The sequence below is a fragment of the Cydia strobilella genome, chromosome 12 (genome assembly GCF_947568885.1).
Source record: "Cydia strobilella chromosome 12, ilCydStro3.1, whole genome shotgun sequence".
NCBI classification, from domain to species: domain Eukaryota; kingdom Metazoa; phylum Arthropoda; class Insecta; order Lepidoptera; family Tortricidae; genus Cydia; species Cydia strobilella.
In genome coordinates, this window is record NC_086052.1 from 17950348 (window position 1) to 17965168 (window position 14821).

The window sequence follows — 14821 nt, forward strand, 5'->3', positions numbered from 1 at the left end:
CTATTTACAAAACGTTCAATTATCTTGGAAAGGACTGGTAGGATCGAAATAGGACGATATTGGGAAAACGAGGAAGGATTAGACACTTTAGGAAGTGGAATTATGTGGGCATTTTTCCAACATGAGGGAAAGACACCAGAGGAGATAGAAAAATTTATTATATGCGACAGTACAGGAGCAATTGAGTCCGCCACGAGCATAAGCATATCCAAGCTCAGATTATCATCACCGACGGCTCTAGTTTTATTAGACTTGAGTATTGAAATAACTTCTTGCGTGGTAATAGGGCCAAGATCAAAGAGAGCAATGTCTGAAAGCGGAGAATTGGCTAAAAGGGACAAAGAAGTTTGCTTGACAAGCGGGTCAAGGCAAACAGGGGAGGCGCTGAAAAATTGATTAAGAGCGTTCAGATCTAGAGTCCCGATAGCATTGGGTTTGGCCTTGCCAACACCAAGTGATTTTAAAAAACTCCAAAGCTTAGTGGGAGGACATTCGTCAATAGAGCGATGTATATATTTGCGCCTAGCGTCCCTGCAAGCCCTATTGCAACGGTTACGAAGCGATGTGTAAGCTCGATGATTAAGTTCCGAGGGATCGTGTCTTAGTCTTAGGCGAGCTCTGTTCCTTTTCTTCATTAGGTCCCTAATGTCTGAAGTAAGCCACGGGGCAGGAAAGTGTTTGACACGTGTGGGTTTTAGAGGAGCATGTCTGTCAAAAATCGCAAGCAATACGCTGTTAAAAGTCTCTAACTTCTGGTCAACATCAGCTGCAGAATCCAGCAAATCCTTCCAACACACTCTGCTTAAGTCGGTAGTAAGCGCTTGTTGATCAATATCTGCAAGGTTACGTCTCATAATAATTTTATGACGTCTTTTGGGGGAGCGAATTTTGAAGGAGGCGAAAATTAAGTCATGGTTCGAGAAAGCAGAAGCACTGAATTGACCATGATGTGACACATGCTCAGGAGAAGAAGTAAGGATTAAATCGAGTAGAGAGGGGGGGCCATTATGCGGAAAATGTGTGGGACTAAGTGGTAAAATATGAATATTGAGGGAAGAGGCGAGGGACTGAAGCCTAACTGACCGATGATCATTTTTAACAAGGCAAGTGTTAAAATCACCCATTATTATAAGATGCTCAAACTGCGGGGAAAGATTAAACAAAGTATTTTCGAAAGTGTCAAAGTAGTTAACGTTAGAAGAAGGGCTGTAAAAAACCCCGAGAAGGACTTTAGTGTGATGTAATGAGACATCAAGAAATAAATACTCAGGAGAATTGGAATAAACTGTGGGAGACTGAGCTGCGATCTGGCAAGGAATGTCACCTTTTAAATAAATGGCAACCCCACCGCCTCGCACAATGCTGTTTCCGCCATCCCTACTACCCGTTCTGTCATTCCGAATCAAACGAAAACCGGGCAAAGGATAGTGGGTAGATGGAAGTGACGGTTTTAACCACGTCTCGGAAATCAAAATGGCGTGAATATTTTTACTGTCAAAAGTAGCCAGAAGATCTGGATAGTGGGCCGGTATGCTCTGCGCGTTAATGTGTACGACATTAAAGTTTTTCGAGGCGGCTTTGAAAGTGCAATGTAAGCGATCGGATAAATCAGGCGCATCAGACTCATCGCTCAAGGAGTCGTAAAAGCTGGTGGATGACAAAGAGAAAAACTCGCTATCAATGCTTGCGTTAAGTACATCTGACATGGTAAGTGCTGATAATTGTTTCGGTTAAAATAATGTGTAAAATGTGTAAATAAATACAGATATAAAAAAAAGGATTTCTAATTGTGTAAATAAAAAGTGCTGATTTTATATAATCGGTTGTATATATAAACTTGCTATCACCTCATTTACTCGCCAGCAGCTGTAAAAACAATAAAAATAAACTTTAAAATTGACAATACGAAAATCGTTACTCATATAACTAACATATTTAAGTATACCATCACTTAAACCGGCACAACTATAATTACTAAAAAGTTACACATTGTTAAAAGAAAAATACGCCTTTACTTCAGCAATAACAAAACGTACTGTCAAACTGACACATGCCAAAGTGATATTATCATGATATTATCGTGCTGAATTTGACGTTTGTCTATAGTTGGCAATTGGGTTGGGTATAAATAAAATAATTATCAATTAAAAATAAGGAATGTCGGTAGAAGATGAGATTAAACTGTACATAATATAAAACAGGATACATTGAAGTTTATACGGTAACTAAAAGTAAAGTAATACAACTAAACATAAACAACTATCGGGACCATGGGTCAACGGGCTTCTTCCTTGCGGCCCGGTTTGGGCGAGGGACTACCTGCGCCGACGCACCGCCAGCTGGAGTCGCGCCTGCGCCTGCGGCAGACGATTGCGGAGTCACTCCAGGTTGCTCCTGAGACTGCTCGGAGCTGGCCGCTACCCCTGAAGGCGTTGGCAATGCCTGCAACTCCGCCAGCGTAGTAATTTTACGCCGCGAACCATCCGGGCACACCACAACTATCCTACCATCACTGGTCCAGCTGCCCTTGACCCCATAAACTCGCCTGGCTTCGACAAAGACTGCATGCCGGGCACTAGTGAGGAACTCAGAGGCTGTGTAGCCCGACCCCTTGAGCAGTTTCTTTGCTGACCACACAGCATTCCGGGTGCGCAGACAGACAAATTTAATCAAAATTGCCCTGGGTTTCTTTTTGGACGTACTCTTCCCAAGACGATGGCAGACTATAAAGGAAGACTCTGATATACCTCGCAATTGAAGTTTATCCCAGCAAATACTTGTCACTTTTTCGACTACTACCTCATCCTGAGCCTCCGGGACTCCATGCAACAGCAGGATGTTGGATCGTGACCGGGTCTCCATGTCCTCAAGGGTGTGCAAAACAAGGTCCATCTGAGCCTGCAAGCCCGTTACAGCTTTCCAAATAAAACTTTTGAAATCATCAAATTGGTCCGTCACTGCCTCCGGGGCGCCTGAATCTTGTGCGGGGATGGATTTCTCAAAGTTGGCCATCCGGGTTTCAAAGAGCTTCTTCAGCTCCTCCATGTTTTTTTGCAACTTTGACAAGTGATCCATTTGCTAACTGTAACACTATGACTTGCACAAACAGGAAATGAAATTTAAGTTTAGTTCTTCAATAAAGAGTGGTGAAAATAACTGTGGGCGTGCTGAGGTGATTATTAACACATATGTAATATTGTCAAGAATTAGAAAAACAGTTAAGTATTTTTTATCTCAAAATAAAAATCCGTAAATAAATTTGACGTTTGCTTCTTCTGCCTACCCTTTTTTTAGCTTAAAGGTCTAGAATCCAAGCAAAAAAAAACTGGAATTCAACACTATTACATAGTACAACTTGACTGAGGAAACCCTATGCTGGCGCTATCTGTAAATTGGAGAAGTAATGTGACTCACCGACGGCGGGGTGTGGCGGGGGCGGGGGCTGGTGGGGCTGCGGGGGCGGGGGCGGGGGCGCGGCGTCGAACACGTCGTCGCTGCCTGCGCTGCAGTTCAGGAGGGAGCCCGTTGACGCTTGCTACAGAAACAATGTAATTATTGGCTTTGCACCACAGATTTAATATATACGCTGACGCAAATACCACGATTTGTATTGAAACCAAGCGTGCCGACTTTTTCATACAAAATTTACACATAATATAATTTTAAAATTACTTATCGGTGATAGGAAATATGTTCTTGCCTTTGGGTGCTCGCAATTATTGGGCTGTTGCAGTTAATTATCATGCAAGCATATTTTAAGTTTTCACGGACGTCCGGCTGCAACAACCGGCGGCGTGGACTGTAAATAGCGACGGTCAACCTCGACGCTTGGTCGGGGTTCAAACACGCAAAGTAGATGCATTTACGTCTTCTATGGTATATTTATTGCTGTGCTTTGCACCTACTCAGCAGGTGACAAAGTATAGAACAATGTGACGCATGTAAGTATTATACGTTGGCACGAAACATATAAAGGGTCGATCGATGCTTTTTCTGTGAGAATGAAATGGGAAACCTTTACCTATGGGAGCGATGGCATTAAAATACCTAAACAAGAATATATTACACAGGGTTATATAGGACTTATAGGAGTCAAAGCACGTATTCATAGAGCACCCGAAACTTCTGACGAAACAATATTATTTTCTGTAAAATATTATGTTTGAATATGAGTCATATGCAGTGTGGCAAAAAAATAAGTACATTCCCGTTGCCAGGGAGGCTTTGGGATCATACTGAACCACTTTTACTATGGGACCGACCACGAAATCGCGAAAAAAAAAAATTTACCCTCCCATAGAAAATGGACCAGCCAAAATGAATGAAACAGCTTAATCTTTTTTCGCGATTTCAGGGTTGGTCCCATAGCAAAAGTTGCTCGGTATAATCCCAAAACCTCCCTGGCAACGAGAATGCACTTATTTTTTAGCGACCGTGTAGAAGCAAAGTCAGCAACATATACTAGTGGATGTTGCTGACTGTTTTATGACATATGCTTTGGCTGCTTTTTATGTAGGATATAGTATAAGGGACACCCACCTGCAGACTGTCCTTGCTCTCGTGGCTGAGATACGTCGACACGGTGTCGACACTGTGTCGCCGGCCGCCGAGAGAGAGCGACGCACGGGGTTCTTCCGAGTCGGTACTGTGTTGACTTTCTAGACCTGGTTTGCTGCTGTTGTGACCTGTTCAAATAAGAGGTATTAGCAATTCTTTTTTTGGGTGTAGGGCTGAAGGAAGCTTGACTCCGAGCTCTATCTAATTGAATTGTTTTGTTTGGTATCAAATTAGACATACGTATGTGACTTATTGAATATATTCAAATTGTGTAGGATTTGTCTCGCTTAGCCAGGTGTTCCTTGCTTGGCAAGGCGCTGCGGCCGCTTCGAACCATACTTTGGGGCGGGGCGGAACGAACGGACATTGTGAAGGCTACAGACGCTAGACAAGCTGTGGAGTGCACTGGACCCTGTGTGTTGTTGCAGGATGTGTGTGTGTGTACGGGTTTACTGATGTTTCGGCGAAAATTAATTAACAAACTTGCAGTTCCCAAACTATTTATCCCATATTATTAGTGGGGCCGCCCGCTTGGGCGAAATTTCATTTCCCAACTTTACATAATCCAACCTAACCTAACCCAACCTAGAACGTCATTTTCATTTCCCAACTATGGGGTTGGGAAATGAAATGATTGCGAAGTAAGGTTATGCCAACGATTGGTTTATCATATGAAACTTTGGCGAAAAGTTGGTTGAAAAGTGAAATTCGGCGAAATAAATTTCGCCAAAAAGGGAGTACACCGTGTGTACGATAGAGAGAGACAGTACTCACTGAATATATTCAAATTGTGTAGAATTTGTCTCGCTAAGCCAGGTTTGCGCTCCTTGCTCGGCGAGGCGCTGCGGCCGCTTCGAAGCATGGTCTGGGGCGGCGCGGAGCGAACGGACATCGTGGAGGCTCGGGACGCCAGAGAAGCGGTCGAGTGCACGCTGGAACCGGTGTGTTGCTGCGGGATGTGTGTGCGGGGCGCCGGTACTGCGGAAAAAACAATCAATAATACACCAATGTTTTGTGTAATGTAATCATCATATTTGCCAGGTAATGCGGTCCGTAAATCCTAGCGTGAGATTAAGCAGAAGTTTTATCTTTTCCCCTTTTTTCCTTACAAGTGTGATAAAAAACGTGTGTGCCACAGGCGGGACAGGGATTTCGCAGCCATTTGGCAAATCCTTAATTCGTCAAGTTAGCCATTCGTCTAATCCTTGATTCGTCAAGTTAGACATTCGTCAATTCTTTGATTTGTCAAGTTAGACATTCGTCAAATCTTTGATTTGTCAAGTTAGACATTCGTCGAATCCTTACACCACCCTTCATACACATATACACAATGCACTTTAGTAATAATACCACCATCTGACCTGCCCTAGGCGGAACGGCGGGCTGCTAGCGGGACTTGCGGCGCGCGATATAGGACCCGCAGGGCTCCGCTGAAATAGTACCACCATTACTGACCTGCCCTCGGCGGCACGGCGGGCTGCGAGCGTGCGAGGGGGTAGGAGGGCTGCGGGGCGCGGTGCAGGATGCGCAGGGCTCCGCTGAAATAGTACCACCATTACTGACCTGCCCTCGGCGGCACGGCGGGCTGCGAGCGTGCGAGGGGGTAGGAGGGCTGCGGGGCGCGGTGCAGGATGCGCAGGGCTCCGCTGAAATAGTACCACCATTACTGACCTGCCCTCGGCGGCACGGCGGGCTGCGAGCGTGCGAGGGGGTAGGAGGGCTGCGGGGCGCGGTGCAGGATGCGCAGGGCTCCGCTGTAATAGTACCACCATTACTGACCTGCCCTCGGCGGCACGGCGGGCTGCGAGCGTGCGAGGGGGTAGGGGGGCTGCGGGGCGCGGTGCAGGATGCGCAGGGCTCCGCTGTAATAGTACCACCATTACTGACCTGCCCTCGGCGGCACGGCGGGCTGCGAGCGTGCGAGGGGGTAGGGGGGCTGCGGGGCGCGGTGCAGGATGCGCAGGGCTCCGCTGTAATAGTACCACCATTACTGACCTGCCCTCGGCGGCACGGCGGGCTGCGTGCGTGCGAGGGGGTAGGGGGGCTGCGGGGCGCGGTGCAGGATGCGCAGGGCTCCGCTGTAATAGTACCACCATTACTGACCTGCCCTCGGCGGCACGGCGGGCTGCGAGCGTGCGAGGGGGTAGGGGGGCTGCGGGGCGCGGTGCAGGATGCGCAGGGCTCCGCTGTAATAGTACCACCATTACTGACCTGCCCTCGGCGGCACGGCGGGCTGCGAGCGTGCGAGGGGGTAGGGGGGCTGCGGGGCGCGGTGCAGGATGCGCAGGGCTCCGCTGTAATAGTACCACCATTACTGACCTGCCCTCGGCGGCACGGCGGGCTGCGAGCGTGCGAGGGGGTAGGGGGGCTGCGGGGCGCGGTGCAGGATGCGCAGGGCTCCGCTGTAATAGTACCGCCATTACTGACCTGCCCTCGGCGGCACGGCGGGCTGCGAGCGTGCGAGGGGGTAGGGGGGCTGCGGGGCGCGGTGCAGGATGCGCAGGGCTCCGCTGTAATAGTACCACCATTACTGACCTGCCCTCGGCGGCACGGCGGGCTGCGAGCGTGCGAGGGGGTAGGGGGGCTGCGGGGCGCGGTGCAGGATGCGCAGGGCTCCGCTGTAATAGTACCACCATTACTGACCTGCCCTCGGCGGCACGGCGGGCTGCGAGCGTGCGAGGGGGTAGGGGGGCTGCGGGGCGCGGTGCAGGATGCGCAGGGCTCCGCTGTAATAGTACCACCATTACTGACCTGCCCTCGGCGGCACGGCGGGCTGCGAGCGTGCGAGGGGGTAGGGGGGCTGCGGGGCGCGGTGCAGGATGCGCAGGGCTCCGCTGTAATAGTACCGCCATTACTGACCTGCCCTCGGCGGCACGGCGGGCTGCGAGCGTGCGAGGGGGTAGGGGGGCTGCGGGGCGCGGTGCAGGATGCGCAGGGCTCCGCTGTAATAGTACCACCATTACTGACCTGCCCTCGGCGGCACGGCGGGCTGCGAGCGTGCGAGCGGGTAGGGGGGCTGCGGGGCGCGGTGCAGGATGCGCAGGGCTCCACTGTAATAGTACCGCCATTACTGATCTGCCCTCGGCGGCACGGCGGGCTGCGAGCGTGCGAGGGGGTAGGGGGGCTGCGGGGCGCGGTGCAGGATGCGCAGGGCTCCGCTGTAATAGTACCACCATTACTGACCTGCCCTCGGCGGCACGGCGGGCTGCGAGCGTGCGAGGGGGTAGGGGGGCTGCGGGGCGCGGTGCAGGATGCGCAGGGCTCCGCTGTAATAGTACCACCAGTTCGGTGCTCGCACTCGCCGCGAACGCACATGCGCACAATATTACTTCACTTTATTTGAATTCTTGCCAGTGGTTCTCAATCTTTTATAATTTATATCATTAAATATGCAGTGTGCCTTTTGTAAGGAAGTCATTAGTGACGGCGCTCAGTGTGTGAGCTGTCGTAACGAAATAGGTTTTTGCTGTGCTCAAATTACGGAGGCGGGATATAGAAAGCTTGGAGCTGACCGCAGATCGGCATGGAAATGTCATAAATGTCGAAGGGATGCATCCCCGGCTCAGGTTAAACCAGCTGACAAGAAGGAGGCGTTACCAGTTCCAGCCAAAGCAACTGACCTGGATGACGTCATGAATAAACTGCTAAGCATGGAACGGCATCTCTCCAGTATTCCTGGACTGGCTCGAGATGTTGGAATCCTCAAAACTGAATTGTCTGAGGTCAAAGACTCCCTCAACTTTGCAAGTGCGAAGTTAGACGAATTTTCCGAACGTCTGGTTGAAGTGGAGCAAAGAATACCTGAATTGGAAGAAGTCGGTGGCAGATTCCAGGCGCAGGACAAAGAGATACTTCTAATGAAAGAGGAACGCGCGTTAATTAATCAGCAGATGCGTCTAAATAATATTGAAATAAAAGGAGTCCCATTAAAGAAGAACGAAAATCTTTTCTCAATCATGATGGATATTTGTACGGCTGTGAACTTTCGTGTGGACAAGAGCCATATTAACCACATATCCAGAGTTCCTATTCACAACTCCAGTGATAAGCTTATAATTGTGAGCTTTATTAATCGGCATATCAAAGAAGATTTAGTAGCGGCAGCCAGACTTAAGAAGACCCTCGCGGCGGAGGAAATCGGCTTCCAGGGAAACACCCAGAGAATCTACATTAATGACCACCTTACACCCGAGAACAAGAAACTATTGTCACTAGTTAAATCGTCACTAAAGCAGAAGGGATACCTCTACGTGTGGGTCAGATACTCTAAAATTCACGTACGGAAAGACGACAATTCTAAAGTGCACATAATTAATACCGAACGAGATTTAAACAAATTGCTTTAAATTGGTGTATTTTCAATTTATCGTCTAATTATGTCACTTGCTTGACGTTTTTGCTTTTGTTATTATTGTTTAATATTAACATTAAGCGAACTTGCCCAAGTTTGACGATCACTGACCGGCCCACCTGGGCAGTCTTTTGTTTTGCGCTCGGTCTTATCGCCATCTGCATTTGCTACCTCTTGTTTACGCCTCGCTCACTGTTCACTACCTACCTCTTTTCTTTATATTCATTGAATATTGCCTTTAATCATTTATTCTTTCGCGCTTATTACAACGTCCTTATGGCTTATTATAACTGTATGATTGACTCGCAAGCATCTAGTATTTTTTTCATAATGATAATACCGTTGTTTTGTCAATGTTGGGTGATGCAGTATTATATTTACTTCTATTTTTACTCAATTTTAGTCATTAAATTAATCTCAAATGGGTAGTTCAGTAATAGATAAACATCCTTGTATTTATTATCAGAACGTTAGGGGGTTGAGGTCTAAAACTTTTACATTTTACCGTAATCTTAGTACGGCATCTTTTGACATAATAATTCTAACGGAGACGTGGCTGGTGGACGGTGTGTTGGACTCGGAATTGTTCGACGACCGGTATGTGGTCTGGCGGCGGGACCGGGATCTCGCCCTGACCGGTCAAAGCCGCGGGGGCGGTGTGCTCATCGCCACCCGTCGGGAACTACCTGTGACCCCGCAGCCGACGTTCCAGTCGTCTGCTGAGGATTTGTGGGTTACACTTTCGCTTAAGGACACCTCCAATAGGTTAGTAAAAGTTCATTTGTGCGTACTATATTTGTGTAATCAAAATAATGGTAACTCATTTTCACAACAATTAGCTAACTTCTTAAATAAATTAAGTGAGTTGATGTTACATCGTCCAGATGACAAGTTTATAATAATTGGTGATTTTAATATGAGCGGTATCCGGTGGATAGGTCGAGACTCGGTGATGGTTCCGTCTTCCTATGCTAGTAATGATGAATGTAGCCTAATCGATGAAATTCATACTCTGAATCTAAATCAATATAACGGTATTTTAAACCGGTTCGGTAAGTTACTGGACTTAGTATTATCTAATGATTTTGTATGCGTTAGTAGTTGTGATGTACCCCTAGTTCCTATTGACCCGTATCATGACCCCTTAACTATTCGAATTAAGTTAACCACTGTCCTCCCGCTTCATACAGCCCCTCGGGTTAAATATTTTTACAACAAAGGTGACTACACGTCTATTAATAACGAGCTAGCTACCATCAATTGGGAGACTGAGTTTTCCGACCGTACTTTAGACCAAGCTTTGGATTTCTTTTACGTAACTTTTAAGAAACTTAGGGATAAATTTATACCCAGTAAAATAATTAAAAAGGATAACTATCCGGTATGGTATTCCGTTTCCTTGAAGAAAGTAATTAAAGAAAAATACAAATATTTCAGGAAATATAAAATATACAAGAATCTATCAGACTTAATTTCATATAACGTTCTTAGGGAAAGAGTACGTAAATTAGAAGATACATGCTTTACTTCGTATATACACCGGGTAGAAAATAATATTGCCACTAACCCTAAACAATTTTGGTCTTTTGTGAAGTCTCGTTCATCCTCTCAGAGTTTACCCAGCAGCCTTAAGTATGGAAACAGAATATTTAATTCAGGCTTAGATATTTGCAATGCTTTCTCAGATTATTTTTCTACCACCTTCAGAGCCTCAAATAATAATAATACCGATCATTCACCCTATCCCAGGTATGACTCAGTGGCTAGTTTAAATAGCATTGAAATTAATCCGGACGTTGTCTCTAATATACTACTAAAATTAGATCCTTCTAAGTCAGCGGGTCCTGATGAGCTACCTGCCCAGTTCCTAATTAACTGTGCTAAGAGCTTGGTGTGTCCCATTGTTTTACTCTTTCGGCGTTCATTCGCCGAGTGCTCAATTCCCTCAATATGGAAGTCGGCTTTTATCACCCCCGTTCACAAAAAGGGTCCGAAGACGGAAATAACTAACTATAGACCAATATCGAAATTATGTATACTTTCAAAAGTGCTAGAAAAAATTGTGTTTCAACAAGTATACGATACTTTTAAACTTTCTTTTAGTGATTATCAGCACGGTTTTTTGCAACGAAGGTCAACTGTATCCAATCTTGTTTTACTTAATGATTATGTCACTGAAGCTATGGATAGTGGGCTTCAGGTTGACGTCATATATACTGACTACAGCAAGTGTTTCGATAGAATTGATCATAGGTTGCTTATATCAAAGTTATATGACATGGGAATACATGGGGATTTACTGAGGTGGTTCTCCTCTTATATCAATAATAGGTCTCAGGCTGTCGTGGTCAACAACTATATATCTGGATGGGTATCAGTCCCAAGCGGCGTCCCGCAAGGGTCACTGCTCGGTCCGTTATTATTCAACATTTTTGTTAACGATATAGGCAAGTGTTTTTTGCACTCTAAACTTCTCTGCTTTGCAGATGACATGAAGATCATTAACGAGATAAAATGCAACCATGACTCAATATTATTGCAGTCCGATCTTGAACGTCTCGATGAGTACTGTGAAGTGAATAAGTTAGAGCTTAATCCCTCAAAGTGCTTTTCAATTACATTTTCCCGTCAACGCAATGTAACCTCTACATCATATACAATAAAGGGTCACCCGCTTGAGAAAGTAACTTATATGAAGGATTTGGGTATTATTCACGATTCTAAACTTATATTTGACAAGCACATAGATAGTATTATTAGTGGAGCACTAAAAGCGCTAGGCTTTATAATGAGAAATTCTATATACTTCACCCAAGCTAAAACCCTGAAAGTGCTTTATTGCGCATATGTGCGGAGTAAACTGGAGTACGCGTCACAGGTCTGGAACCCCTGCTATAATACTTACGTTGACCGAATCGAACGCGTTCAAAAAAAAATTATAAAATATTTATGCTTTAAACTGAAATATCCCTATAGCTCATCCAATTATTTAAGTATTTGTAAGAAACACCATCTAGTCCCATTGCAAAAAAGACGTGACATATCTGATATTACCTTTCTCCTGAACATCACCAGTGGTGTAACTGACTGTTCCGAGCTACTTAGTAAACTTTCTTTTATTACCCCCTATCGCTCTAAAAGGTACCATCCCCCAATATCTGTTAAGACTGCATCCTCCAAATATAGACAGAACAGCTTCCTGGTTCGCGCGAGTCGAAGGCTAAATGAGCTATCGAAAGAACTTGATATCGATATATTCAACTGTAAAGTTCCTAATGTGAGGCATAGTTTGGTTGAGCGGTGTTTTATGTGAGCGACATTTCTATTAATGTAATGTTACTCGTAGATGTAATCTTTTTTTCTTTTTTTTTTTGTTTCGTTTTCATTACGCGATGAAATGCATGGAATTTATCAACTTAGTGTATTGGCGCCTTGTCACTAAATATGTATTCTTCATTTGAATCTGATCAATTTTACTTTAGTGTTTTTTATCTGGAACTATGTGACCTCTGTTGTTATTGAATAAGTATACCTATAAGTAGAAGCCCCTAGAGGGGCTAATGAACTAAGTGTTCAAAACTTAGGATTATTGTAAGGCTTCCATCGCCATTAATTTTCAATTTGTATTGTTTTTTATTTTATGTTATTTTTTCTCTCTCTTTTGTACGCATGTGTGTGTGCGTAAGTGTTAGCATTAGTTTAAAATTGAATATTTTGTTACTACCTGTGAGTTCCTGTAATTGGCTTCCTGTTTTAATCTTGTTGTTTATTGTAAGTGTATAGCTGTTGGTTCTCCTTAACATAAATAAATAAATAAATAAATAAATTACTGACCTGCCCTCGGCGGCACGGCGGGCTGCGAGCGAGCGAGGGGGTAGGGGGGCTGCGGGGCGCGGTGCAGGATGCGCAGGGCTCCGCTGTAATAGTACCACCATTACTGACCTGCCCTCGGCGGCACGGCGGGCTGCGAGCGTGCGAGGGGGTAGGGGGGCTGCGGGGCGCGGTGCAGGATGCGCAGGGCTCCGCTGTAATAGTACCACCATTACTGACCTGCCCTCGGCGGCACGGCGGGCTGCGAGCGTGCGAGGGGGTAGGGGGGCTGCGGGGCGCGGTGCAGGATGCGCAGGGCTCCGCTGTAATAGTACCACCATTACTGACCTGCCCTCGGCGGCACGGCGGGCTGCGAGCGTACGAGGGGGTAGGGGGGCTGCGGGGCGCGGTGCAGGATGCGCAGGGCTCCGCTGTAATAGTACCACCATTACTGACCTGCCCTCGGCGGCACGGCGGGCTGCGAGCGTGCGAGGGGGTAGGGGGGCTGCGGGGCGCGGTGCAGGATGCGCAGGGCTCCGCTGTAATAGTACCACCATTACTGACCTGCCCTCGGCGGCACGGCGGGCTGCGAGCGTGCGAGGGGGTAGGGGGGCTGCGGGGCGCGGTGCAGGATGCGCAGGGCTCCGCTGTAATAGTACCACCATTACTGACCTGCCCTCGGCGGCACGGCGGGCTGCGAGCGTGCGAGGGGGTAGGGGGGCTGCGGGGCGCGGTGCAGGATGCGCAGGGCTCCGCTGTAATAGTACCACCATTACTGACCTGCCCTCGGCGGCACGGCGGGCTGCGAGCGTGCGAGGGGGTAGGGGGGCTGCGGGGCGCGGTGCAGGATGCGCAGGGCTCCGCTGTAATAGTACCACCATTACTGACCTGCCCTCGGCGGCACGGCGGGCTGCGAGCGTGCGAGGGGGTAGGGGGGCTGCGGGGCGCGGTGCAGGATGCGCAGGGCTCCGCTGTAATAGTACCACCATTACTGACCTGCCCTCGGCGGCACGGCGGGCTGCGAGCGTGCGAGGGGGTAGGGGGGCTGCGGGGCGCGGTGCAGGATGCGCAGGGCTCCGCTGTAATAGTACCACCATTACTGACCTGCCCTCGGCGGCACGGCGGGCTGCGAGCGTGCGAGGGGGTAGGGGGGCTGCGGGGCGCGGTGCAGGATGCGCAGGGCTCCGCTGTAATAGTACCACCATTACTGACCTGCCCTCGGCGGCACGGCGGGCTGCGAGCGTGCGAGGGGGTAGGGGGGCTGCGGGGCGCGGTGCAGGATGCGCAGGGCTCCGCTGTAATAGTACCACCATTACTGACCTGCCCTCGGCGGCACGGCGGGCTGCGAGCGTGCGAGGGGGTAGGGGGGCTGCGGGGCGCGGTGCAGGATGCGCAGGGCTCCGCTGTAATAGTACCACCATTACTGACCTGCCCTCGGCGGCACGGCGGGCTGCGAGCGTGCGAGGGGGTAGGGGGGCTGCGGGGCGCGGTGCAGGATGCGCAGGGCTCCGCTGTAATAGTACCACCATTACTGACCTGCCCTCGGCGGCACGGCGGGCTGCGAGCGTGCGAGGGGGTAGGGGGGCTGCGGGGCGCGGTGCAGGATGCGCAGGGCTCCGCTGTAATAGTACCACCATTACTGACCTGCCCTCGGCGGCACGGCGGGCTGCGAGCGTGCGAGGGGGTAGGGGGGCTGCGGGGCGCGGTGCAGGATGCGCAGGGCTCCGCTGTAATAGTACCACCATTACTGACCTGCCCTCGGCGGCACGGCGGGCTGCGAGCGAGCGAGGGGGTATGGGGGCTGCGGGGCGCGGTGCAGGATGCGCAGGGCTCCGCTGTAATAGTACCACCATTACTGACCTGCCCTCGGCGGCACGGCGGGCTGCGAGCGTGCGAGGGGGTAGGGGGGCTGCGGGGCGCGGTGCAGGATGCGCAGGGCTCCGCTGTAATAGTACCACCATTACTGACCTGCCCTCGGCGGCACGGCGGGCTGCGAGCGTGCGAGGGGGTAGGGGGGCTGCGGGGCGCGGTGCAGGATGCGCAGGGCTCCGCTGTAATAGTACCACCATTACTGACCTGCCCTCGGCGGCACGGCGGGCTGCG